Source organism: Bos taurus, chromosome 22, assembly GCF_002263795.3.
Source record: "Bos taurus isolate L1 Dominette 01449 registration number 42190680 breed Hereford chromosome 22, ARS-UCD2.0, whole genome shotgun sequence".
Taxonomy (NCBI): Eukaryota; Metazoa; Chordata; class Mammalia; order Artiodactyla; family Bovidae; genus Bos; species Bos taurus.
The window spans coordinates 54,576,018-54,601,458 of NC_037349.1; the positions used below are offsets into that span (position 1 = coordinate 54,576,018).

The following is a 25,441-nucleotide window of genomic DNA, read 5'->3' on the forward strand; positions in this document are numbered from 1 at the left end:
GCTATCTAGGTTGGTCATAACTTTCCTTCCAAGGAGTAAGCGTCTTTTAATTTCATTGCTGCAATCGCCATCTGCAGTGATTTTGGAGCCCAGAAAACAAAAGTCAACCATTGTTTCCCCATCTATCTGCCATGAAGTGATGGGACTAGATGCTATGATCTTCGTTTTCTGAATGTTGAGCTTTAAGCCAACTTTTTCACTCTCCACTTTCACTTTCATCAAGAAGCTCTTTAGTTCTTCTTCACTTTCTGCCATAAGGGTGGTGTCATCTGCATATCTGAGGCTATTGATATTTCTCCCGGCAATCTTGATTCCAGCTTGTGCTTCCTCCAGCCCAGCATTTCTCATGATATACTCTGCATAGAAGTTAAATAAGCAGGTGACAATATACAGCCTTGATGTACTCCTTTTCCTATTTGGAACCAGTCTGTTGTTCCATGTCCAGTTCTAACTGTTGCTTTCTGACCTGCATATAGGTTTCTCAAAAGGCAGGTCAGGTGGTCTGGTATGCCCATCTCTTTCAGAATTTTCCACAGTTTATTGTGAGCCACACAGTCAAAGGCTTTGGCATAGTCAATAAAGCAGAAATAGATGTTTTTCTGGAATTCCCTTGCTTTTTCGACGATCCAGTGGATGCCTGCAATTTGATCTCTGGTTTCTCTGCCTTTTCTAAAACCAGCTTGAACATCTGGAAGTTCACGGTTCACATATTGCTGCAGCCTGGCTTGGAGAATTTTAAGCATTACTTTACTAGCGTGTGAGATGAGTGCAATTGTGCGGTAGTTTGAGCATTCTTTGGCATTGCCTTTCTTTGGGATTGGAATGAAAACTGACCTTTTCCAGTCCTGTGGCCACTGCTGAGTTTTCCAAATTTGCTGCCATATTGAGTGCAGCACTTTCACAGCATCATCTTTCAGGATTTGAAATAGCTCAACTGGAATTCCATCACCTCCATTAGCTTTGTTCGTAGTGATGCTTCCTAAGGCCTACTTGACTTCACATTCCAGGATGTCTGGCTCTAGGTCAGTGATCACACCATCGTGATAATCTTGGTTGTGAAGATCTTTTTTGTACAGTTCTTCTGTGTATTCTTGCCACCTATTCTTAATATCTTCTGCTTCTGTTAGGTCCCTACCACTTCTGTCCTTTATTGAGCCCATTTTTGCATGAAATATTCCCTTGGCATCTCTAATTTTCTTGAAGAGATCTCTAGTCTTTCCAATTCTATTGCTTTCCTCTATTTCTTTGCATTGATCACTGAAGAAGGCTTTCTTATCTCTCCTTGCTATTCTTTGGAACTCTGCATTCAAATAGATATATCTTTCCTTTTCTCCTTTGCTTTTCACTTCCCTTCTTTTCACAGCTATTTGTAAGGCCTCCTCAGACAGACATTTTGCTTTTTTGCATTTCTTTTTCTTGGGGATGGTCTTGATTCCTGTCTCCTGTACTATGTCACGAACCTCCATCCATAGTTCATCAGGCACTCTATCTATCAGATCTAGTCCCTTAAATCTATTTCTCACTTCCACTGTATAATCATAAGGGATTTGATTTAGGTCATATCTGAATGGTCTAATGGTTTTCCCTACTTTCTTCAATTTCAGTCTGAATTTGGCAATAAGGAGTTCATGATCTGAGCCACAGTCAGCTCCCGGTCTTGTTTTTGCTGACTGTATAGAGCCTCTCCATCTTTGGCTGCAAAGAATATAATCAATCTGATTTCAGTGTTGACCATTTGGTGATGTCCATGTGTAGAATCTTCTCTTGTGTTGTTGGAAGAGGGTGTTTGCTATGACCAATGCATTCTCTTGGCAAAACTCTATTAGCCTTTGCCCTGCTTCATTCCAAATTCCAAGGCCAAATTTGCCTGTTACTCCAGGTGTTTATTGACTTCCTACTTTGCATTCCAGTCCCCTATAATGAAAAGGACATCTTCTTTGGGTGTTTGTTCTAGAAGGTCTTGTAGGTGTTCATGGAACTGTTCAACTTCAGCTTCTTCAGCGTTACTGGTTGGGGCATAGACTTGGATTACTGTGATATTGAATGGTTTGCCTTGGAAACGAACAGAGATCATTCTATCGTTTTTGAGATTGCAACCAAGTACTGCATTTCAGACTCTTTTGTTGACCATGATGGCTACTCCATTTCTTCTAAGGGATTCCTGCCCACAGTAGTAGATATAATGGTCATCTGAGTTAAATTCACCCATTCCAATCCATCTTAGTTCACTGATTCCTAGAATGTCAATGTTCCCTCTTGTCATCTCCTGTTTGATCACTTCCAATTTGCCTTGATTCATGGACCTGACATTCCAGGTTCCTGTGCAATATTGCTCTTTACAGCATCAAATCTTGCTTCTATCACCAGTCCCATTCACAACTGGGTGTTGTTTTTGCTTTGGCTCCATCCCTTCGTTCTTTCTGGATTTATTTCTCCACTGATCTCCAGTAGCATATTGGGCACTACTGACCTGGGGAGTTCCTCTTTCAGTATCCTATCATTTTGCCTTTTCATACTGTTCATGGGGTTCTCAAGGCAAGAATACTGAAGTGGTTTGCCATTCCCTTCTCCAGTGGACCACATTCTGTCAGACCTCTCCACCATGACCTGTCCATCTTGGGTGGCCCCACATGGCATGGCTTAGTTTCACTGAGTTAGACAAGCCTGTGGTCCATGTGATCAGATTGGCTAGTTGTCCGTGACTGTGGTTTCAGTCTGTCTGCCCCCTGATCCCCTCTCTCAGTGCCTACTGTATTACCTGAGTTTCTCTTACTTCGGATGTGGGGTCTCTCTTCACGGCTGCTCCAGCAAAGCACAGCCGTGAAGAGGAAAGCCATTACATAATCATTAACACATATCAGATATACTTAATACTAGCAAAGTAGATTCAGTTACTGTTTGAGATTTAAATTCTAAACACAGAGGTGTAGCTGGGAGTTAATTGATTTATAAATGTTGAGCCAACTTTGCATTCCTGGAATAAACCCTACTTGGTCATGATGCATAATCGCTTTTACATATACCACTGAATTTTATTTGCTAAAGTTTCATTAAAGATTTTCACATCTACATTGATGAGGAATGTTGGACCCTAGTCTTTTGTGTGTGTGTGTGTGTGTTGTATTTTGTTTTTCTGGTTTTGATATCAGGGTCATTCTAGCTTCAAAAAATGAATTGAAAGGGTTCCTTCTTCTGCTACTTACTGGAAGACGCTGTGTAGAACTGGTGTTAATTTTTAAAGCATTTGGTAAAATTCTCCAGTGAAGCTATCTGAGGTTTTCTTTTTAGGATATTTAAAATTTAAAAATTCAAATTCTGCAATAATTATAGTGCTACTCAAATTATCTGTTTCATATTGGGTAAATTGTAGTTTTCATTTTTTGAGAAATTGGTTCGTCTCATTTAGGTTGTCAAAGTCCTGTGCATAGAGTTATTCACAGTATTCCCTTACCCTCCAATTGTATATATGCAATCACATTTCATTTTCAATTTTGCTAATTTCTCTCTTTCCCTCTCTTTTTTGCCTGTTAAGTCTTGCTAAAGTTTTGTCAATGTTATTGATATTTTCAAAGATACAAGTCTTCAGTTTCACTGATTTTCCTCTATTCATCTTCTGTTTTCAATTTTATTGATTTCTGCTCTTATCTCTATTATTTCCTTCCTCCTTCTTGATTTGGGTTTATTTGGCTTTTCCTTTTCTAGCTTGTCAAGATGGGAACTTAAATCATTGATTTGAGGCTTTTCTCTTTGCTGACTATGCATCTAGTACTATAAACTTCTCTCTCAGCACCACTTAGGTATGTCACACACATTTTGATATGTGATATTTTAATTTTATTTTTTATTAGCTCTGGCTGCACAGCGTGTGGGATCTCAGTTTCCTGACCAGGGACCAAACCTGTGCCCCCTGCATTGGATGCAGAGTTTTAACCACTGGACTGCCAGTGAAGTCTCCTGTGATACTTTTATTTTAATTCAGTTCAAAATAGTTTAAAATTTTCAAATTATACTTTATCATTGACTCATGGATTATTTAGATGTGCATTATTTAACTTCCAAGTAGTTGGGAGATTTTTCTGTTTTCTTTCTGTTACTGATTTCTAGCTTGATTTTATTGCAGTTGGAGAACACATCCTTTGGATACAAATTCTAATTTTGCTGAGGTTTGTTTTATGTCCCAGCATATGGTCTATATGTTGTATGTTCTGTGGACACTGAAAATAATGAGTTCTATAAATGTTGCTTTGATCCTGTTGGTTGATGATGTTGTTGAGTTCTATATCCTTGCTCTGGTATTCTGTCTAATTGCTCTGTCCATTATTGAGAGAGAGGTGTTGAAGTCTCCAGCTATAACTGTGGTCAGTTTCATCAGTTTTTTTTCTTCACATATTTTACAGCTCTGTTGTTTAGTGCATATATATTTAGAATTGCTGTATCTTCTTGGGGGTTGGACTCTTTATCATTATATAATATTCCTTCCCAAATCTAGTAATTTTCTTTGCTCTGAGGTCTACAGTATCTGATTTTTAAATAGTTACTCCTACTTTCATTTGATTAATGTTGGTATGATATATATTTCATTTATTCTTTTACTTCCAACCTGCCTCTGTGTGTGTATGTGTCCACATGGGTGCTCAGTTGTGTATGACTCTTTGAGACCCCATAGATTGCAGCCTGCCAGAATCCTCTGTCCATGGAATTTTCCAGGCGAGAATACTGGAGCAGGTTTCCATTTCCTACTCTAGAGCAGCTTCCTGACCCAGGGATCAAATACACGTCTCTTGCATCTCTTGCATTGGCAGGCAGATTCTTTACCACTAGCACCACCTGGGAAACTCCCCTCAACCTGTCTGTGTCTTTATATTTGAAGTGAGTTTTTTATAGGTAGTATATAGTCAGGTCATGATTTTCAAACCACTTTGTCAATATCTGTCTTTTAATTGGTGTACTTAAACGGTTGACATTTCATATCATTATTGACGTGCCAAGTTTAAGTCTACAATTTTAACTTTTGCTTATTTGTTCTTTCGACATACACTTAAAACCACATCAGAAAGTGTGACAATTTTTGTTTTAGTCATCGAATATAATTTAGAAAAGCCGAGAAGGGAAAAAAGAGCCAATTGCATTTACCCATATTTTTGCTTACCATAATCTTTTTTCTTTCCTGATATTCAAAGATTTCCTTTTTATTGTTTCCTTTCTGTTTGGAAACCCTCTTTTTGCATTCTTTTAGGGTGGGTCTTCTGGCAACAAATTCTCTGTTTTTCTTCATTCTGAGAATGTCTTGACTTCCCCTTCATTCTTGAAGAATATTTCCCCTGGATATCAGGTTCTGAATGGACAGTTCTTCCCTTTCAGCATTTGAAAACTGTCGTGTCACTTCCTCCTGGCCCTGTGGCTTCTGATGAGAAAGTCATTGTCATTTGAATTGTTTCCCCCTTACAGAGGAGGTGTCATTTCTCTCTCACTGCGTTTAAGATTTTTTCTTGTTGTTCTGTTTTTCGTTTCAGAAGTTTAACTATTTTGTATCTTGGTGTGGATTTTAATGAGTTTATTCTCTTTGGAGTTTTGCTCAGCTTCACAAACCTGTAGATTCATGTTATTTGCCAAATCTGGGACGTTTTCAGCCACTATTTCTTCAAGTATTTTTTTTTTTTTTCAGTTCCATTTCCTCTCTTGTTTGCTTCCAGTAGTCGAATGACACAAATATTAGATCTTTTGTTATAGCCTCACAAGTCTCTGAGGCTGTGTTTTTCATTTCTCTTGTGTCTATTTTCTCTTGGTTATTCAGATTAGGTAATTCAGATTATTTCTATTGTCCTATATTCCCATTTAGTGATTCTCTCCTGTGTCCCCTCCAGCCCTCAATTAAGCACATCCAGTGATTTTTTTCTTTTAAATTTCAGTTTTCATATTTTTCAGTTCTAAAATTTCCCTTCAGTTCTTCTCTATCTTTATTTTTCTTTGCTGATACACTGTATTTTTTTCTCCATTTGTTTCAAGTGTGTTCCTAGTTGTTCCTTGGAGCATTTTTATGATGACTGCTTTAAAATCTTTGTCAGTTAATTCCAACATTTCTGTCATATTGGTGTTGGCTTCTATTGATTGTCTTTTTTTTTTCATTCAGTTTGAGATCTTCCTCATTCTTGTTATAAGTGAATTTCTATTGATACCTGGGCATTTGGGGCATTATTATTCTATTGATACTTGGGCATCCAGACTCTGGGATCTCATTTAAACTTTGTGTTTTAGCTGGCTTCCTCTGATACTACTCCAGCTGAGAAAGGGGAAATCAAGCTCCCCATCAGGCCCCCACTGATACCTCCATGGCTGAAAGGGGTAGGTCTGCCTTGTTACAGCTCCCAGTGTGGTCTCTCCACCAGCACGACAGGGACTGGGGTGAGGTCTTGTTACCACCCAGTGGGGAAGGAAAGTCCTGGATCCCTACCTGGCGTTCTCTGACACCACCCCCGAGGAGCGCTTGAGATGCTTCTTTACAGTCTGGTGAAGGGGGAAGTCTAATCTCCCCACTGGATCTGTGCTGGTGTGGGTGGAGCCTCAGTGCTTTCTGTGGTGTTTGGTTAGAGCAGAGCAGTTTTTGTTGGTAAGTATCTGTTCTGCCGGGGCTTTCCAGGTGGCACTAGTGGTAAAAGAACCTGCCTACCAATGCAGGAGACTTAAGAGACACAAGTTCAATCCCTAGGTCTGGAAGATCCCCTGGAGGGTGGCATGGGAACCCACTCCAGTATTCTTCCCTGAAAAATCCCATTGAGAGAGGAGCCTGGAGGGCTACAGTCCACAGGGTAACAGAGCTGGATGCAACTGAAGTGACTTTGCACACATGCACATCTGTTCTGCTAGGCTACCCTTTTCTTGCCTTTTCAGCTAAAGAAGCCAGGTTTCTGTCAGGGCGCTTTTGTTTGTTTCTTTGTTTTTTTTGCCTGCCCATTAGCATTTCCTCATTTCTAGCTTCTTCAGCTCCAACTCTGGGCTGTATGAGGCAAAAAGAAACTCCTCATTCACCAGGATCTCATCACTATGCTGTTTCTTGGGTCCCCAGGTCCGAAGAAGCAGGTCTGCCTTCTCTCTATCTCTTAGAGTTTTCTTGTGTTTAATTTATATAAATGTCTAGGGTTCTCAGTTGTGCCTAGGGACAAGTACCTCTATTCCACTGTCCAAGAAGCAGAAGCCTACCTGAGCCCTCTTAACAAGTGCTTTTAGCTCTCTGGAGTTTTCCAGGACCACCTCTATCTTCTTAACACAGCTAAACAGATCAGATATTCTAAGATGCCCATTATTTTCCATGGACTCCCAGCTTTCTACCTGACCCAGGTGAACGCCTACGTGTCCAGTCAGGGACAAGAAGAACTCTAGGCTTTTAGGAGGCCTTTTCTTTCAAAGCTGTAGGTGGCAATGGGTGACTTGGAACAGAGCCCCAAAGATGGTTGTTAAAACTAGAAATCCAGTTGAGTAATCTGTTTCAGGGTCTCCAGGTCCAACCTTATGAGGTCTTTCCAGGGGAATGCAGGAATCTGGGCAGTGTCAGTAACCAAAAACTACTTAAGCCAGGGTGTTAAAGTTCATAACTTTGTCTCATTCCCCACCATGGCTGGCTCCTCCCTCCAGGACTGTGTATTACCTTTTACAAGAGGCTCTCAAGTCTGCACCTGATTTCCTTCTCTACCCAGCTCTAGGAGGCAGCAAGCACCCACCACCCTTGATGTCCTAAGTGCCTGGCTTTCAGAGGTCAGGGACCTACCCAAGACCGCTTAGTTCCATACTGACAGAGCCAGGCTCACACCCAGGTCTTGTGACTCTGGCACCAAGGTCATTTTCCAGGCCCCAAATCTTCTCTGTATTTTTTCATCTAAGTCAAAATGGTTCCCAAAGTATGGTTCACGTGCCCGAGGGTTCCCCCAAGATTCTTACAGAGGGTGCTGAGAGATCAAAACCATCTTCCGAGTAACACTTAGATCTTATTTACCACCTTCACTGGATTGCACTTCTGGTGCAAAGGCAGGAGTGAGTAAAACTGCTGGTGCCCTAGCAGGAATCCAGGGAGTGGCACCAAATTGTACCAGTCATCATTGTATTCCTCATCACCACATGTGGGCAGTAAAAAATGCCAGCTTCATCCTGGAATGTCCGAGATGAAGCGGTAAAAATGACTAACTTTATTAACTCTTGCAAGAACACGGAAAGGGAAGTATTTGCATAAGCCCTTACATTGTAACTCAAGTATGACGTCTGCTGGAGGAGAGGCTCTCGTGTGAGCATTCGCGTTATGAGCTGAAATTGCCTATTTTCACCAAATGCCATTTTTTTTTTTAACATAAAAAGAACAACCAACAGACACATGATGGTTATTTAGACTTGGGTATTTGGCAGACATGTTCTCAAAAGCAAACAAAGTGAGCCTATCACTTCGAGGAAAACAACTGGCAGTATATGTTGCCAATGATAAAATGTGAACTTCCAAAGTGAAAATTAGAATTGTGGAAGGCTTATGTGTGCCATCATGAACTTGACAGCTCCCTGCTACCAAGAGATATTTCTGATGAGGTCAGTGGTAAGACAAAAAATGTTCTTTTTTGATATTGCATAATGAAATGTGCAAACATTTGGAAGATCTGCATAACGCATTGAGCCAATATTTTCTAAATGACCACTGCAGGAGTAAAAACGACATGCATGAGTGAAAAACCATGCATGAGTTACCAAACCATGCATGAGTAAAAAGAATTAATCAAAGTGTAAGAAAAAATGGATTAGAATGTATAATACAAAGAGTTCATTGACATTGCTTCAGATTCTTCATTGCAACTAATTTTTAAGATTCTGAGTTGAATTGTGTCCCTCCTAAAGTTCATATTTTTCAGTCTTTACCTCCCAGTACCTCAGAATATAACTGTATTTGGCAACAGGGCCCTTTAAAGAGGGATTAAGTAAAATGTTAATGCTTCATGTTTAAGCATTAAGTAATGCTCAAAATTCTGCAAGCCAGGCTTCAGCAATACGTGAACCGTGAACTTCCAGATGTTCAAGCTGGTTTTAGAAAAGGCAGAGTAACCAGAGGTCAAATTGCCAACTTCCGCTGGATCATCGAAAAAGCAAGAGAGTTCCAGAAAAACATCTATTTCTGCTTTATTGACTATGCCAAAGCCTTTGACTGTGTGGATCACAATAAACTGTGGAAAATTCTTCAAGACATGGGCATACCAGACCACCTGACCTGCCACTTGAGAAACCTATATGCAGGTCAGGAAACAACAGTTAGAACTGGACATGGAACAACAGACTGGTTCCAAATAGGAAAAGGAGTACATCAAGGCTGTATATTGTCACCCTGCTTATTTAACTTCTATGCAGAGTACATCATGAGAAACGCTGGGCTGGAAGAAGCACAAGCTGGAATCAAGATTGCCGGGAGAAATATCAATAACCTCAGATATGCAGATGACACCACCCTTATGGCAGAAAGTGAAGAAGAACTAAAGAGCCTCTTGATGAAAGTGAAAGTGGAGAGTGAAAAAGTTGGCTTAAAGCTCAACATTCAGAAAACGAAGATCATAGCATCTAGTCCCATCACTTCATGGCAGATAGATGGGGAAACAATGGTTGACTTTTGTTTTCTGGGCTCCAAAATCACTGCAGATGGTGACTGCAGCCATGAAATTAAAAGATGCTTACTCCTTGGAAGGAAAGTTGTTACCAACCTAGATGGCATATTGAAAAGCAGAGACATTACTTTGCCAACAAAGGTGCGTCTAGTCAAGGCTATGGTTTTCCCAATGGTCATGTATGGTTGGGAGAGTTGGACTGTGAAGAGAGCTGAGCACTGAAGAATTGATGCTTTTGAACTGTGGTGTTGGAGAAGACTCTTGAGAGTCCCTTGGACTACAAGGAGATCCAACCAGTCCATTCTAAAGGAGATCAGTCCTGGGTTTTCTTTGGAAGGACTGATGCTGAAGCTGAAACTCCAATACTTTGGCCACCTCATGCGAAGAGTTGACTCATTGGAAAAGACTCTGATGCTGGGAGGGATTGGGGGAAGGAGGAGAAGGGGACGACAGAGGATGAGATGGCTGGATGGCATCACCGACATGATGGATGTGAGTTTGAGTGAACTCCCAGAGTTGGTGATGGACAGGGAGGCCTAGAGTGCTGCAATTCATGGGGTCGCAAAGAGTCGGACACGACTGAGCAACTGAACTGAACTGAACTGAAGTTAAAATGTTAAGTTCCCCTTAGACTGCAAGGAGATCAAACCAGTCAATCCTAAAGAAAATAATCCTGAATATTCATTGGAAGGACTGTTGCTGAAGCTCCAATACTTTGGCCACCTAATGTGAAGAGCTGCTTCACTGGAAAAGACCATGATCCTGGGAAAGACTGAAGGCAGGAGGAGAAGGGGACGACAGAGGATGAGATGGTTAGATAGCATCACTGACTCAATTGACATGAATTTGAGCAAACTCCAGATGTGGAGGACAGAGGAGCTTGGCTTGCTACAGTCCATGAAGTTGCAAACAGGTGGACATGATTCAGCAGCTGAACAACACAACAAGTTAAAATGAAGACATTAAATGGGCCCTCATCCAATCTGATTAGAGTCCTTATAAGAAGAGGGAATTTGGACACACAGAGAGACACCAGGGCTATCTAAGCAGCGGAAGGACCCTGTGGGGAAATAGCAAGAAGACAGCCATCTGCAAGCCAAGAAGAGAGGCCAGCATGCCTTGATCTTGGACTTTTAGCTGCCATAACTATGAGGAAACACGTTTCTGTTGTTGAAGTCCTTCAGTGTGTGGCGTTTGGTTACGGCATCCCTGTAACTGAGCAAGATCCTGCGGGGCCTTCTTGGGGACAGACACCCCTGCCATGCTTCCCTCACCCTTACTTATCAAAAAGCTTTAGTTTCTTAGGCCTTCGCCAAATTCCAAGGAACAGATTCAGTCAGAGAAGTAAGAAAAGGCAGCCACAAAGGAAAACAGTCAAGCAAGACAAAATAATAGTTCAGCCATAATACCAAGTCCAAGACCTTTAATTCCTCTTCAAGGGGTCTAGGTGATATCCTGAGCCATACCCTTGGGCTGTTTTGCAGACACTAAAATCTTCTCCAGGTAGAAGAAGCTAACTGCATGTTGACCATCAGTACCCAGACCCCAGGCCACTTGGAACCAGAAGGATGATGAGGTTACCTCCTGAAAAACCATCGTATTATCTCACCACTGTCTAATCAGAAGAATGTCCATGAGCTGGACATTCTACAATCCTCAACCTTAATAAAGACTTTCAAAACCCTTTGCCAAAAGCCACTGAGGAGTTCAGAGCTTTTGAACATGAGCTGCCCGTTCTCCTTTATTTTTGGCACTACATTGAGTGTCTTGCAGGGCTTCCCTAGTGGCTCAGAGGTTAAAGCGTCTGCCTGCAATGAGGGAGACCTGGGTTTGATCCCTGGGTTGGGAAGATCCCCTGGAGAAGGAAATGGCAACCCACTCCAGTATTCTTGCCTGGAGAATCCTGTGGACAGAGGAGCCTGGTGGGCTACAGTCCACAGGGTCGCAAACAGTCGGACATGACTGAGCGACTTCACTTTCCCTTTCACTTTCACTTTGGGTGTCTTGCAATAAAAGCTATACTTGCTTGTATGCAACCTGGTGTCCATAGACTGGCTTATTAACTGTGTGCAGATGAGTGGGGCCAAGCTTGGTTGGATACCAGCCATAACTAACATATCACTTGTTGAGTTTGGGTGTAGTATCAAAGGAGAAGATCTACAATTTTCTGAACAGCTATTAGAATCCTCCTCCCTTTCCCACAACATATCTCTGTGAGGCTGGAATTTCTTCATAGTAACCAAAACATCCTATGGCAACAGACTGAATGCATAAGCAGATGAAAATCCAGCTGTCTTCAATTAAGTCATTAAAGAGACACAAACATAAACAATACTACTGTTCTAGGTTTCCTTTTTTTTTAATAGTTATTTTTCATAAAGTATGTTATCATAATGGATTTACTATTGCTATTTTTAAAAGAATTAATACATAAGTATCATTACTATCTCCATTTTGACTTCAAATATGGTAAATATGGAGAGACAATATTCATGTAATCACAACTCTTGGAGGTCCTCAGTCATTTTTAAGAATGTAAAAGGTCCTGAGACAGAAAGTTTGAGAATGGCTGATTGAGGTCAGTATTTCCCCAATTATGTCAATCAAACATGACTGTCAATATGATTACTATTCTTTAATCAATCTCATTTTTTCTTAATAGCTTGCTTGATTAAAACTTAAACACATTTATTTTAAAAGGAAAACCAGGGACACTCACCACAAATAAAAAACAACCACAACAGAAAAATTTTAACAGGCTGTCCTGATGTTTAGTGGATTCTATTGCCTGCCCGATACTCTAAGTCCAAAATCTGTTTGCTATCTACCTAGAGTTTAGCCGGGAGAAGGCAATGGCACCCCACTCCAGTACTCTTGCCTGGCAAATCCCATGGATGGAGGAGCCTGGTAGGCTGCAGACCAGGGGGTTGCTAAGAGTCGGATATGACTGAGCGACTTCACTTTCACTTTTCACTTTCACGCATTGGAGAAGAAAATGGCAACCCATTCCAGTGTTCTTGCCTGCAGAGTCCCAGGGACGGGGGAGCCTGATGGGCTGCTGTCTATGGGGTTGCACAGAGTCGGACACGACTGAAGCGACTCAGCAGCAGCAGCAGCAGCTAACATAGGAGACCCAGGTTCGATCCCTGGTCTGGGAAGATTCCACATGCCTTGGGGCAACTAAGCCCATATGCCATAACCACTGAAGCCTGTGGGCCCAGAGCCTGTGCTCTACAGCAAGAGAAGCCACTTCAGTGAGAAGCCCGCACACTGCAACTAGACAGGGTAGTCTATGCTCACTGCAACTAGAGAAAACCCGTCTGTGGTAAGAAAGACTCAGCACAACCGAAAAATTAAAAAATAAAAATAAAAAAGAGCTTACTCTAATGGAAGTACTTGGAAATGCAAAAATATTTCAACCATATCGATGCTGATCATGGTGTTTTTCTTTTTAAATCATGGCAATAATCTGGACACAATCTAAATTTCTAATCTAGAAGGTTAGTTACGTAAGTTACTGGGAAGTCGTTGGTCAGAATATTATGCATCTATCAAAGAAAAATCACATTTCCAAATACTTTTTAATGGCCCAGGAAAATAGCTTAATAACTTGAAGTGAAACATGCAGAGTAGGGAACAGAAATAAAATAAGATCTTGATTTTTATGACCTACAACAAGCAATTTATTATGTTTATCACCTAGAAAAGAAATAATAATGTTTAAAGATGTACTATTTCTCAAACATCAACACTGTGGGGCTTAAGATTTTGGTTCTTCTATGAAATGTCTCTGTTTCCCTGTTTTCTTTAGTAAACATACGTGGAGGAAAACATGTTCAGCTTCTTACTCAGTCATTTTGCTTCTTGAGAACTTATTCTAGTGACTTCCCTGGAGGTCCAGCGGTTAAAATGCAGCAGATCCCAGTTTGCAATCCCTGTAAGCTTGCACATACGTCAGTCAGGAAGAGGGTCTTGCCCAGACTAATGGGCTTACCCATTCTGCAGCTCCCTCACAGCCCCCTCCCCTCAAATGATTATCCCACTGTCTCCTGAGGCTGAAGCTTATTAGTCTGAGAAGCCCCCGTCAGCCTGACTCCACCAAGGGGCAGAGGAGGGAGAGCAGGAGGCCTCATCACATCCCCTCCCTCCTAGTCTTCAGCCTCCCCACTGAAGACCAAAGACCTTCTAGGTACCCCTTGCCCACTTCAGTCTGATCCTTCCTTCCCTGGGCCCACCCTACCCTGTTCCTTTGTCCAGAGTCACCTACAGGGAACAGAGGAAGGACCAGGTCCCCAGGTTTTCCTGGCTCTGCCCCAGCCACTGGCCCACCCCACCCCTATATGGGGCCAATATCTGGGACGGCTCAGCTCCAGGTCCCAAAGGCGGGCCTCCACTTTCCCATCATGTCCCCTCCCTAGAGATGGAAACCAGCCCCCAAAGTCCTTCTCCACGTGTGCATCTCCCCCATCGATGAAACCCATGACATTGATGAGGGACGGCCTCTGAGCCTCACTGATCTGTTTGACAAGTGGGGAGGTGGAGGCTCTCAGAGGGAAGACTGCGTATCTGAGGGCACACAGCAAAAGGTGGCCGAGCCGGGATTTGAACCCAGGCTGTGTGCGTGGCTCTCAATGCTGGTAGATTCTGCTCCCCACGCTCCAGACCCACCACCCCTACCGGCGAGCACTGTGCACTTGTGCAATGTCCTCTTCGAATCAAAAATAAACCGACGCTCAGTTCTGCTGTGCCATCTGCCGCACCAACTCTGCAGCAGGAATACTGGCTTGCTGCAGAGAGGGCACGCTCCCACGGCACGGTCAGAACTGAACAGTGAGATACCCTGGCTGGGAGCCAGGGAGGGGAGAGGGCCTTGGGGCAGGGTAGGTGGCAGAGGGGCCAGGGCAGGCACAGTCCTCAGCAGATGGTGGGGGGAGAGCTGTGGGCTGTGTATCAGCATTCCACGGTCAATGCTGACCACCACTGAGGCTGGGTATCCTCGGGCAAGCCCTCTGCCCGCCACTGAGTCTCAGTTTCTCCACTACAAGAGGTTGGGTCATTTGATTCTTCTCAGGCTTGACAAGGTCATATTCTATGGCTGCAGGTCTTCCAGACGCTGCCTGCCCATTCCTGGTCCTTTGGGGTCGACAGCAGCCAGCAGGGAGGAGAGAGGATTCTTAGAGAGAGGGACCGGCTGGCCCAAGGTCACGCCATTCCTACCAACATCAACAACCACGATAATAATGTGGTAATCTCAGAGATGACACTCGCAGCCTCACAGGGGTCGGACTGAGGTGGACAAGGGGCACACTGAGAGGGTCTTTGGTCTTCAGCTGAAAGCCGGAAGGCAGGGGATGTGGTAAGCCCTCCTGCCTTCCCTCCTCTGACCCTTGGTGGAGTCGGGCTGATGGGGGCTTCTCAGACGAAGATCCAGCCTCAGGGGACAGTGGGATAATCATTTGAGGAGAGGAGGCTGTGAGGGTAATCTAGAGATGGGCACTCGGACAGCGGTGATTTTCCTAGAGTGATGTGGAAAGCTCATGTCTGAATCCAGTACTGTGTAGCCTCAAACGTTTTGTTCTAATCACCACACATGCCAGGAAGAAAGAACTAAGAGTGAGACTGAAGATCCAGTGAGAGAATGGCGATGGAAGGACATTCACTCACTCACTCCATCTTTCATGTCACGTCCTAGACTAGGTGCTGAGGGTACACCAGTGAGGTGCACCAGCTCTGGAGTTCTGGGGGCCTGGGCTCAAGCCCAGGTCCCAAACGTGCCAGCTGCGTGACACGGGCAAGTGATTCGACCTCTCCTGACCTCTGCTTTGTTGTCTAATGGAGGATTATGGTGAAAGTTGTGTCTGACGCTTTGTGACCCTGTGGACTGTAGCCCACCAGGCTCCTCTGTCCACGGCTACTGGAATGGGTGGTCATTTTCTTCTCCAAAGGTTCTTCCCCACCCAGGCGTTGAACTCAGTTCTCCTGTGATGCAGGTGGATTCTTTACTATCTAAGCCACCAGGCTTGTTGGGAGAGTGAGCAGGCACATGTGTCTGTATAGGTGCTCACTATGGGTCAGCTATAAGATGATGGTGAAATCAGCGCTGGACACTGGGCAGTGATAGGTGACAGTAATACTATTGTTTTCTTAGCCTGTCTTATCACTTAGGCCAGTTGGTGGTTAAAATAAATAACTATGAGCTCCAGAGGAGTTTAAATTTGCATTTTCCCCTACTTTTCCTTCCTCTCTCTCTCCTTCCCTCCCCTGCCTTCCTTTTTTTTTTTCCCCATCCACCCAAAACCCCAGCCCTCTGCTCTTTGCCAGATTCTGTGCTGGGCACAGGGACATAGAGATGACAAGACTCTGCCCTCACGGAGCTCTCAGGACCCAGGAGGGATTGAGGAGGTAGACCAGGGAATCACATAGCTCAGTGAGGTGGACGAAGGCCAGCATGACAGCAGGGGAGTATGAAGCGGGGCACTTGACCTTGCTCAGTGATACTGCAATTAAGGGAAGGGACTGCAAGAGTCAGAAAGGTCAGGTCACCTGCTTCAGGCCGCATTGCAAATAAATGCTTGTCCTGACTCCAAATTTCATGATTTCTGGTATCCTTCCATGTGGTCACAGTCTGTTAACAGCCTCAAGGAAATAATAATAACAATGACTTCTATTGCAAGCTAGGTCTTGGGGAACTCAGCCCAAGGGAGTCTTTAGTGGCTGACTAGCCACAGAGAATAGAGCCTCTGAAGTTTCAATAGTAAGAGCAACTGAAAAGTTGAGACCAACACGAAAGCAATAAATTTCTTCTCAGAATTAAAAGCTAAGCAGATAGTAGAAATGTGACAAGACACTTTACTGACGAATAAGTTGGCATGTAGGGCATTTTACCTTGCTGCAGATGATTTTTTTTTTTAATTTTCTCAGTCATCTCAAGATTAATTTAACCACATAACAATCTCTTTAACTCAGAAATAAATTAGGTCCTAATTCTAAAAATCGTATTTTTGTTTTGTTTTCAGAAAGCACATTTTTCTCATTTCTCTGAGATTCTTTCTTCTCCAAGATCTGGTGCAATCTGAGATGCAGATCTTTTATCTGTTGGGCTTAAAATCTTCTCCCTTCCAGGACACATTCTAAATGCTCCAGTGAAAGTTAACCAGAATCCAGGTACTGATATACAGAAATTCACTTTATAGAAACCCTTGCAAGACTTAATTCCAGGAACTCAAACTGTCTGGGCATCAACATCACACTGCTGTTCAATTGGTGGGGATCAATGTCACCCCCGAAGTCTACCCAATGAACTGCAGAAGAATTTTAAATAGTAGGAAATCCATGCCGGGTGAGGTCATGGTGAAAGGGAAGGGGAAACGTCCACAGTTGCTCTGGGAGAGAAGGAAGCTGTTAGGCAGAGAGGCCAAGACCTGATGCAGAGCAGAGCACAAACTCCAGTCAGGCCAGGCGGCCGGCAGGATGTGACTCAGACTGCTGCTCCGTTGGCTGAAAGGGCAGTCTGGCTTTTCTCGACCCAGGTCAAGCAAGTTTAAGGTTCAGAGAGGACTGAGCTTGGTGGGAATGCCTGTGGACCCTGCATGCCCCGTCCACTCTCATCTCTGCCTATTTCCCCCTGGACTGAGCAAGACAGCACAGCGTCTCATCGAGCAGACTCCAGCCAGAGGCAGCCGACATGCAAAGTCACCAGGGTGACTATGCAAATACTTTCTATTCTCCCCTCACCCCCACTCATAGCTCCCAAGCAGAGCTCTGACTCCTAATTAGTTCACAGGACAGGAAGTCAAATACCCGATGGAAGAACAGTTAGTGAATTCTGTGGGGAAAGAGGAAACACAGCTCCCTAGAGAAGCAGGTGGTGTGGTTTTAGGACCAGGCAAGGCAGAAGCGAGGGGCTTCCCAGGTGGCTCAGTGGTAAAGAAAGCGCCTGAGGATGGAAGAGAAGCAGGAGCAGAGGGTCTGATCCTTGGGTCAGGAAGAACCCCCAGATGAGGAAATGGCAACCCACCCCAGTATTCTTGCCTGGAGAGTCCTATGGATAGAGGAGCCTGGAGGGTTACAGTTCATATAGGGTCGCAAAGAGTCGGACACAACTGAGCAACTGGGCACCCCAGGCAGAGGCGAATGGATGCCCATATACTGCAGCACAGTAGAGATGCGGCAAGAGGGCCAGCCTCAGCAGCTCAGCTCTGAGGACCTGCATCACCGTGGCTGCCACCTGCAAAATATGATCCTTAATACCACATCCTTTCCCTTCAATGCTCAGTCCCCACGAGCATCCTCCACGGGCCCAGCTCTGCAGTACGAAGTAGTTTTGAATTTTTGTATAAAGAAACATTCCCCCTAAAACGTGTTTCTATTTTATGTGAGCTTGTATTCAGAAATAGATTTTTCTTTCTTCTTATCAGAAATCAAGAGTTCCAGTTTCTAACCCAGCAACCGGATACAACTGCTCACCATTATGCTGCATTTGAAAAAGAAGAAAATGTATCATAGTTACCTGTTTTGCTTTGTCTAAGGACCCAGCTGGCCGTAGAGGGGGAGTTTTGAGGGCTGGTGCAGAGGGCTGGGTCTGTGAGCGTCCTGGCCATGCAGCCACAGCCACAGCCCAGTTTCCCCACCTGTAATGTGGTGGGGACGCCAGCCTCTGCCTGGCTGCAGGAAGCAAGACATGAGGTCTGGGCTGGGCCGGGCCGGCTCTCTAGGGCCCTCAGCAAACGGAAGCGAAGGAACATTAGCCTTGTTTTTGAACAATGTCACAAAGTTGCATAAGGAGGGTAGCTGCATTTATCCTGGGGCCTGATTCTGGCTTTCTGGAGCAATCCTGTGCAGCGTTCCTACAGCCTGAAAGGGAACACCCTTCCCACAGCCTCAATGCTGGCTGGTGACTCAGAGTACTGTTAAAAGGTGTGGCTGGGAAGCCACTTAGGCATCAGTATGGAACTGGACAGATTTGCCTCCCCTGGAGCTGCTCTGGAAAGGAAAGGGGAAGGGGGCCCTGCCCTCTCCTGCGAGGTGAGTGGGGCACTAGGAAGCAGCTTCCATCAGAAGCCCCTCCCTCCCGACGCGGCTGAACGCAGAGCCTAAAGCACATGGTGGCCCAGGCTCCCGGGCTGGCGGGGCTGGGGTGGGGTGCGAGCCCCATCGGGGGTGCTCCTCCCTCCGGAATGGGCCCAAAGCACCCCGCACCTGACACTCATATCGGGAGCGCAATATGGAACACGCATGGCCAGGGCGCTGGGTGCTCTACCAAGGCTTGGCCCACCCTCGGGACGACGGATTCTTACGCCCATTTTACAAATGAGGAAGCTGAGGCTGAAAGCCTGTCACACCGCCACCTGGAGGCAGAGCTGGGATTCCAACAGAATGGTCCCAGTGTGCTGAAAACTTTCCGAGACTCCCAAACGGGTGTCTGTGGGGAGTGGGAGAAACGCAACTGCTGGGGCCACGACGGCTCTGGGTGAAGGCGCACGTGTAGGGCAGGTGCCATTTTTTAAAAGGACTTTCTGTGTTGTCTCATTTACGTTTTACCTTCTCTGCAGCGGGAGCTGGTATTTTTACCTCACAGGTGAGGAGGCGGATGTTAAATTGCTTCCCAAGGCCACCCAGACACTGTCCTGACCGTCCCCTCTGCGACCCCTGGACTCCAGCTCCACCTCTGTGCAATGGGGACTTGAAGTCACAGCCTCCGAGAAGGTCAGGGTTAACTGAGGGAACGGAAGGGAAACGCTTTAGCGACTGCAAAACGCCGCCCGAATACTAAGGAGTATTATTATTTACTAAAATAGCTTCGTGGGGAGAGTGCAAGCAAGGCTGAGAACGACAAGGTTCTGGATTCAATCCTAGCTTTGGCAGGATGCGTAAGCTGTATTCCTCCTAGAGCTGGAAGCCCCCACGAGCAGGGGCCCTATCTGGTTTGCCTCAGTCTTCCCAGGTCCCAGCTCTAGGTATGGCATAGAAAGAGCCCTTAAAAAATCTTGGCTGGACTAGTCAGGATTAATTCAGGACAGCGGCAGAGGGTGGAAGGGAAGAAAAATAGACTCAAGGGCTGGAGGTGGCCTCAGGGTAATCAGAAAATTGATCTTCCAGGTGGGGTCACTTCTGGGAATAAAAAGGACATTTTTAGTAGTCATGATAAGCCAGGACTGTTCTAGGCCAACCACGACATACGGTCACTCTGTTTGCTGATCATTTCATCTGGTCCCCATGTTGTGAGGGAAACTGAGTCCCAGTAGGAGGCACCAGAACCTGATGCTGGGAAAGACTGAAGGCAAAAGGAGAAGAGAGCTGAGGATGAGACGGTTGGACGGCATCACCGACTCAATGGACATGAACTTGGGCAAACTCCAGGAGGTGGTGATGGACAGGGAGGCCTGGCGTGTTGCAGTCCATGGTGTTGCAAAGAGTCAGACACGACTGAGTGACTGAACAAGAACAACAACAGGAGGCATGGAGCCAGGTAGAACCCAGGGTTCCTGGTACCCTCACGGGTCTGCTCTCAAAAGAGCAGCTAGGAATGGGTGGAGCTTGCTTTTCGGGCCTGCAGCTCACTGGAAGGAATTGGGTGTTCTCCATATAGTCCAAAGTTTCTGTTGGGTAAATATCAACCCTTCTGGGCTGGTTACTAAGGGCCTGAGCAGTTGCTAAGCAGCCACATGACCTCATGGGGGCTATTGTTCAGCAGTCAATAGGCATCCTTGAGTAACATTCTTCTACTCCCAAATCCCAAGGGCTCCTGGGGTTCTCTGTAAAGAAGCCAGAGATTATCAGGCGCAGAAGCAGTTGACAGAACCATGCTTGCTTTCTGGGGTGGGGGTGCACTGCAGCCTCTCAGAGCAGAGCATAGGAAGGTTGGGTACCCAGTGAGAACCCATCAGTAGCTGATATGAGCAGCAGAAACAACACAGGAATAGAGACCTAACCCATGAGCAGCGACTGACCCTCTCTCATCCACCTGAACACACACTGCCTCAGTTTGGTCCCAAAGCAGCCATATGGACGGGAGGGTTGCAATGATCACCCCATTTCAAAATATAGGAAGCCGAGGTCCAGAAAGAAGAAACAGCTGCCCAAAGCCGGCCCCAAACCCTCACCAGGTGTAGCGTACAGAACAGCAGCCACCCAAAGACATCCGTATTCTAACCCCTGAGCCTCTGATTATGTTAGGTTGTGCGGCAAAGGGGAGTGGAGGTTGCAGCTGGCCTGAAGGATGCTCATCGCTGACCTGAAGACCGAGGACAGGCCCATGAGAATCATGGCCGCTTCTGGGAGCTGGAAAATGCGGGGACTCAGATTCTCCACGAGCGCCTGCAGAAGGGAACACAGCCCTTGGTGAGCCCTGTAGACTTGCATCAGACTCCTGACTTAGATGTGCTCAGTCGCTCAGTTGTCTCTGACTCTGCCACCCAATGGACTGTAGCCCACCAGGCTCCTCTGTCCATGGGCTATCCCAGGCAAGAATATTGGAGTGGGTTGCCATGCCCTCCCCTAGGAGGGAGGGATCGACCCCGGATCTCTTGCATCTCCTGCATCAGTATGTGGATTCTTGATCGCTGAACCAAAGGGGAAGCCCTTGACTTAGAGAGCTAGCTGGTACATGTTAAGCTACTTGGTTTGTGAGAATTTGTCATAGCACCGACAGGAAACTACGCACGAGGGACAGAAGTCCGCAAGGTCTGAGCCAAAAGGGGGCTTTGGAGGTGGTTCAGCTAACTTAGAGTTAAGGAAATGAGAGGCCCAGAGAAATGAAGTGATTTGGTCAGGGTCACAAAGCAGGTGACACATAACGACAGAGACCTGCTGGGGACCAGCCCCAGCTGATCCAGGGTATTCGAAGGAGAGACGGCCTAGGCGACTATTTATATGCTAATTAGAGATATAGAGAACAATAGAATGAGGATAGCTCAGTAGGAAAATTCAGTGGAGAAAAGAAGCTGAGTAGCTTGGTTTACGCGGGAGACCAATAAAACTTCAAGACAAGAAGTTTGCACCACTTACGTAGGCCGCAGGCGCCCTCTCGAATAGCGGAAGGTGCCTCACCCTAGACACCTTCTCGAGTGGGTCTTAGAAGCCCAGGCATAATTAGTAAGCGTGGTGGGTTCCGTGCTCCAGATGGAGACTCAGCTGGAAGTTAAAGGGAAGAATGACATGGGGAGACCAAGCGCTGGTGAACAAGGCCCGTAGCTTTATTTTTAACAGGGGCTTTTATACCCTAAGTTACACACAGAGGATAATAGGGGATGCAAAGTCAGCAGTCTTTGATTCTTATCAAAAACCAAGGTTTCTTTCCTGCAAATTTATCGTATACAAATGGTTTAGGTGATTTACATCATCTTCTGGCCAGAAGGCCTACTAACATTTTATGACTCTTGACAAGGACTTATCAACAAAGACTTATTTTCTCTAAGAGTAATTATTTTAAGGTTTGGCACCATCTTCCAAAGATAAAATTGCATTCCTATAGGGCGGATGTGTAATGGGTTTACAACAAAGGAAAGAATTTATTACCTTAAGGGTCTAAAGTTACTAACACCAAGGCCACTACTTATTTTTTACTATATACCAACTATTAATTAATACACATTCAAGGATACAATTCAGGGGATGTGAAAACTTGGCAACAAGCATTGACTCATCAATGAAATCCTTTACTAGTTTATTCTGACAGTTTTTAACTCTCTGAGAGGCTCTAAGCTATTTGAATATCTTAAGCTTCCCGTGCCTCTGGAGGCTAGGAGACTGTAAACAATCGTATGCATAGCTGCAGGAGTCCGGGTAAACTTGTCAGGCGAGTTAGAGAGCCATCTGAGGGGTTTGGATTTAAACACTCCTAATTGCCCAGGAACTTTATTAATTGGAGCTGTAAGTTAACTCTTTGACAGAGAGAGAGTGAGATGGTGGTAGGGGACAGCCCCTAGTAAAGTCAGAGGTGAGAGCACAAAACAATAAAGTAGGTAGACTCTGGTTTTTTGGGGGAAAATGCTCGAGAATATCCGGGCGGACTCCTGGGGCTCGATCCTGCCTTTGCGTATGCCGAGCCTCCTTCCTCATGACCTTTGTCGTGAGCAGAATGCCTCACCGGCTCCCCGCAGAGACCTGCAGGTGTGCTCAGCCCTCCTCAAGGCTCCTGACACTGTCCACCGAGGGGCCTGTGTTCCAGGCAGCTTCTCTGCTGATTCTCTACTACCAGTCTCACTGGAACCCTGGACCTCAAACCCCGTCCCCTTTGTCTCTCTCAGCCAGAGGCAGGTGGGTGGCCCGTTTTATGACAAGCAGGAGCCGCTTTCCTCCTGTGTAGGAGGTGGTGGCCTGGAGTCAGCACTCACAGCCCACAGTCTCGGAGCCTCAGTTTCCTCATCTGAAAATGGACACAGCCCCCCTCTGCATCAGCTGGAGGGAACACAGAGCAGAAGGTCAAAGGGAAAGCCTGTGGCACATGCCTGGCATGCAGGTGGCACTCAGTGCCTGTTCCATCCTTTTTCTCAGTCAAGCCCAGGCCTGCCCTGGGTCCCCCACAGCCACTGGCTCTAAAGCCTTTGGAATTCCAGGGCCTCCTTCCCAGAAGAGCCTCATCTCTGCCTGGCACACAGAAGGTACTCAATGAATGCTGGTGGAATGGACCCCAGGACTGGGGTCCATTGAATGTTCCTCTTTCTCTGTTTTGCCTAAAAGGCCCCGTATGTTTCCATCAAGCTCCAGCTCACATGCCCCCTCCTCCAGGCAGCCTTCCTTGATCCCAGGGTGCAAGGTCATGCTGCACTCTTTGTGCTGGGTTTTCAGCTTCCCTGTGGTACTGTGGGTTTCATGTTTAGGGCTCAAGCATGCTATCAGACACCTGCGGGCTCCAGTCCTGGCCTTGCCTGTGTGGTTCTAGGGTAGTTACGCCTCCTTTCTGAGTGGTTTCTCCTCTGATCAGTGGGAATAATGACAGCACCTCCATCACTGGGTTGTCAGGAGGAGCACAGGCACTGCTGCATGGAAAGGGTATAGCATAGCAATGGCACTGAGCGGGCTTGCAGTAAGTGGCTGTGTTTTCAGGAGAAAGGTTATCATTCTAGATGCTTCCTAGGGTAAAATTGAGGTCCCCAGGGCAGGGGCGTGTCTGATTTATCTCTGATAGACCTCAGATCTTTACCGAGTACCTACCCTGTGCCCAGCTCTCCTCTAGACCTGGGAGGACAGAGGGGAACAAGGCCCTGCCCCCTTGAGCTGACTTTTCAGTGGTGGGGGAGGCAGACATGATACAATCTGCCCAAGTGAAAATAGAAGGTACCAGGGGCTCCTGTGATGGTCCAGTGGTTAAAAGTCTACCTTGTAATGCAGGGGACAATGGCTCAGTGCCTGGTCCAAGAAGATCCCACATGCCTTGGAGGAGAGCAGCTAAGCCTGCGTGCCACAAATACCGAGCCCACGTGCTGCAGCTACTGACACCCAAGCGCCCTAGAGTCCATGCTCGGCAACAAGAGAAGCCTGCACACCACAGCCAGAGAGTTGCCTCCATTCGCTGCAACTAGACAGAGCCCGTGCACAGCAACACAAATCCAGGGCAGCCAATAAATAAAGTTATGAAAACATTTAAAACCAGAATATACCAGGCAGGGGCAGGGAGTCATTGCAAATGATGCCTGGAGACACAGCAAGGGGCAGGGAGAGATGGGAGACCCTCTGCTTTGGGTAAGGGGCCGAGGAAGGCCTCTCTAAGAAGGACATATTTAAGCCCCTATCAGAGTAAAGGGAGTAGAGTGAGCCATGTAGACGCATTCCTGGAGAGGGAACAGAAAGGGCAAAATCCCCAGTGAGAAGAGTATGTATCTGGTGTGTTTGAGAAACAGCAAGGAGGCCACGTAGTGTGTGCTCAGAACACATATACACAACTGACATGTTATCACATTATTTCTACCATTTTATAGAAAATATTTAGTTATGCCCATTTATTTATTCTTTCCTATTAATCAGAAACTCATATTCAGTGAGCCTCTTCCAAGTATTATTAGGTCATAGCAATCCTTTGGGGTGGGTACAATTGTCCCCCTTTTTGTGCAAAGCTAAGGCTCAGAGAGGTAATGTGCTTTGCCTAAGGTCACACAGCAGGTAGGTTAAGTCAGGATTTGAACCCAGGACTGTGTGATATTTCAGTTCTGGCTTTTTCTCCCAGGATAGGCTTGGGAGGTGCTCACGCTCCCTGATTCCTGCTGCCCCACCATGAGTTACTCCCCGCCCCAGAGGGTGCCTCCCTCCTTCATTCCTTGGTAGCATATCTATAAACAGTCTCCAGTCTGGGTCTCTGTTCTGAGACCCAGGGGTGAGCGTGTAGAGTTGCCCCTGGGATGGCCACTGTGGCCTCGGGAAGGCACTCCCAGGGCCTAAGATGCTGGAGGGTAGGCAGACCCTTGGGGAGCGTGGATTTCTAAGAGGTAGACCAGGAATGTCAAGTCACAGATGCTCCACAGGCTCAGTCCCGGTCTCTCAAAGCCAGGGCAGCCTCTGGGTGCCTGGATGAGGCTGGATTCCCAGGGAGGTTGTGCCTCAGTGATGCAAGGGAAGGAGACAGAACTTTCTAATAGAAGAGCTGACGGAAGGAGATGGCAGAGAGATCGCAGGGCAGGGCTCTAGGACAGACCAGGCTGCAGGGTGAGGCACAGAGTGGCCATGGAGGGTACAGGATTCACAGAGGACAGGGCCCATCCTGGCGTCAACTTCACAGCGAGGGAAGAGAATGGATTGGGCACTGAGGTGGGTACCACAGGGCACAGTCACCAAGGGCTGCATCTAGAGCAGGGGGAGCAGTCAGAAGTCACTGGAACAAATGT

At 46.0% G+C, this 25,441-nt stretch overlaps 1 protein-coding gene and 1 long non-coding RNA gene across 12 annotated transcripts in view; one reads left to right on the plus strand and one right to left on the minus strand.

The window, feature by feature from the left end:
* The window catches only part of ATP2B2 (ATPase plasma membrane Ca2+ transporting 2), a 381,296-nt gene that overhangs the window by 212,795 nt on the left and 143,060 nt on the right, over positions 1 to 25,441 (minus strand). The window lies entirely within an intron of this gene.
* LOC132343523 (uncharacterized) lies at positions 20,160 to 24,212 on the plus strand. Its single transcript, XR_009492405.1, has 2 exons — positions 20,160 to 20,963; positions 23,955 to 24,212. It is a non-coding gene; the product is annotated as an uncharacterized lncRNA (long non-coding RNA).